This window comes from Peromyscus maniculatus, chromosome 22 (assembly GCF_049852395.1).
Source record: "Peromyscus maniculatus bairdii isolate BWxNUB_F1_BW_parent chromosome 22, HU_Pman_BW_mat_3.1, whole genome shotgun sequence".
Classification (NCBI taxonomy): Eukaryota; Metazoa; Chordata; class Mammalia; order Rodentia; family Cricetidae; genus Peromyscus; species Peromyscus maniculatus.
The window spans coordinates 57,285,427-57,287,812 of record NC_134873.1 but is presented as its reverse complement, the minus strand read 5'-3'; the positions used below and the strand labels follow the sequence as shown (position 1 = coordinate 57,287,812).

General features: G+C 43.7%; 1 non-coding gene across 1 annotated transcript; it reads right to left on the bottom strand.

The window, feature by feature from the left end:
• Nucleotides 1–268: 268 nt before the first annotated feature.
• On the bottom strand, nt 269–431 carry LOC143270325 (U1 spliceosomal RNA). The gene has a single exon (XR_013047468.1). It is a non-coding gene; the product is annotated as a U1 spliceosomal RNA (small nuclear RNA).
• Nucleotides 432–2,386: the final 1,955 nt, after the last annotated feature.

Below are 2,386 nucleotides of genomic sequence, written 5' to 3'. Positions count from 1 at the left end.
ACTTGTAGTCATATTAGGTATGTTTTCAAGGTTAAACAGATATATTTAGATAGATAGATGGTCTTAAAATACTTCAAAGACCTACAAATATGGCATTTAAAATGTTTTAATAACATAAGGCTTTTCTTGACAGTGAGATACCTGCTCCTGACAGCACCAATTTACTTCAAAAGAAGATGATGGGCATCTAAGGACCTCTGTATGGAGTTTGCTTTCTTTTTTTTTTTTTAATTTTTTATTTATTCATTTATTTTCTTACTATTTATTTCAGGGGAGAGTGCGAACGCAGTCCCCCACTACCACAAATTATGCGGTCGAGTTTCCTGCATTTGGGGAAATCGCAGGGGTCAGCACATCCGGAGTGCAATGGATAAGCCTCGCCCTGGAAAACCACCTTGGTGATCATGGTATCTCCTCTGCCAGGTAAGTATGGAGTTTGCTTTCTTTATGCAAAAGCTAGCCATTTGGGCAGAGAAGTTGCCATTGCTTCAGTTGCTGACAGTATACTGTCCAGACTGGACCAGAAGGGCACAAAATAGGTAACTGGCAAACTTTGCCAAGACAAGGTAGGACAGTCCTTCAAAATTCCCTGCTTCTCAGAAATGTCTGTTAGATATTCTAGGCCTGTAGGCCAAAGATGGATGTCCCAACATTATAGAAAAACCTAGGGTGACTGTCCAGGCAGCCAGATGTCCCTGTCGTTAGATAACATTTCACCCTTCTGGGGTCTTTGATGGAGCTGAAGACTAGAAAGTCATAGTCAATGTTTTCCTTAGTTATGATTAAAGGTAAATTAGGTATAAAATGTTAGAGTCACAAAAATAAAATAGATAAAAGAATTTTTGGTCTAATTTTGCCAAATACAAATGGACTAGAAATTGTAATTATAATTCTTACTTGATAACTATTTTTGTTGTATATAATTTTACTATGTTAAAGATAAAACAAAAAGAGGGGCTGGAGAGATGGCTCAGACATTAAGAACACTGACTGTCCTTCCAGAGGTCCTGAGTTCAATTCCTAGCACCCGTATGGTGGCTCACAACCATCTGTAATGAGATCTGGCTCCCTCTTCTGGCCTGCAGGGATACATGCAAACAGAACACTGTATACATAATAAATAAATAAATCTTTAAAAAAAAAAAAAAAGAGCTGGGCGGTGGTGGTGCACGCGTTTAATTCCAGCACTCGGGAGGCAGAGGCAGGTGGATCTCTGTGAGTTCGAGGCCAGCCTTGGTCTACAAAGCAAGATCCAGGACAGGCTCCAAAGCTACAGAGAAACCCCTCACCCCCCCCCCCCAAAAAAAAAAGGAAGAAAGAAAGAAAAAGAAACAAAAAAGAAAGAAACAACCTTTGGAAACAAATGGGCGGGGTGGGGTGGGGTCTCTGAACTAGAAGGGAGAAAGGAATCCCACCTAGCAAACCCCAATGGTATTTACAGCAGAGCACTGCCAGTTATTTGCAAAGTTGGGCAGAAAAGGTTGCTCTCAAGTTATCGGGTGGCAAGAAACAGAAATGCAAGCCAATTGGCTCCATAAGAGGTATCTGATACAAAAATAGGCAGGGATTATGTGAGAGGCAGCTAGAGTTGCGGGAACTGGCCTCTCTCTCCTCATCAGGTTGTCTTGACATTTCTCCGTGAGCTTGCTTCACTCTTGCAGAGACGGGTTTCTTTGCTCACTTATCTGCTCCATGCCGCCCAATAAAGCTGCCCCAAATAACTGCGTCAGCATTCCATGGCGACCCAGTTCGCCTAGCCAGTCTGCTGAGCAACCTCCAGTCATGACCCGACTGGGTCTCACGGTCCACCAGGAGTTGTAATCAGTCTTCTGTAGCATCTAAGTACTCACAGATGCCCTAATAGCTACACCTGGCCTGTTTCCTGTAAATTAAATTACAAATGTTTTTACATTTTTTTTTTTTAAAAAAAATTGCTTTGGGGTGGGGGTGGGGAGGCATGGGCCACAGCACAAGGGTAGAAGTGAGCGAACAAGCTGTAAGTGCAAAGGTCAGCCCTCATCTTCTATGACGTGAGCCCCTGGGATCAAACTCTGGCCATCGGGCTTGGCAGCAAGTGCCTTTATGCATGGAGCCATCTCCCTGGCCTACAGAGGACACTTCAGTGCAAGGGTTCTCAACCTGTGGGGTGCGACCCCTTTGGGAGTTGAATGACCCCTTCACGGGGGTCACCTATCAGTTATCCTGCGTATCAAATATTTCCGTTATGATTCATAACGGTAACAAAATTACAGTCATCAAGTAGCGACGAAATCATTCCATGAGGGTCACCACACCATGAGGAGCTGTGTTCAAGGGTCGCAGGGTTAGGATGGCTGAGAAGTACTGCTTGAACGGGATCATCACTGTGCCGTGTATTTACATGTCG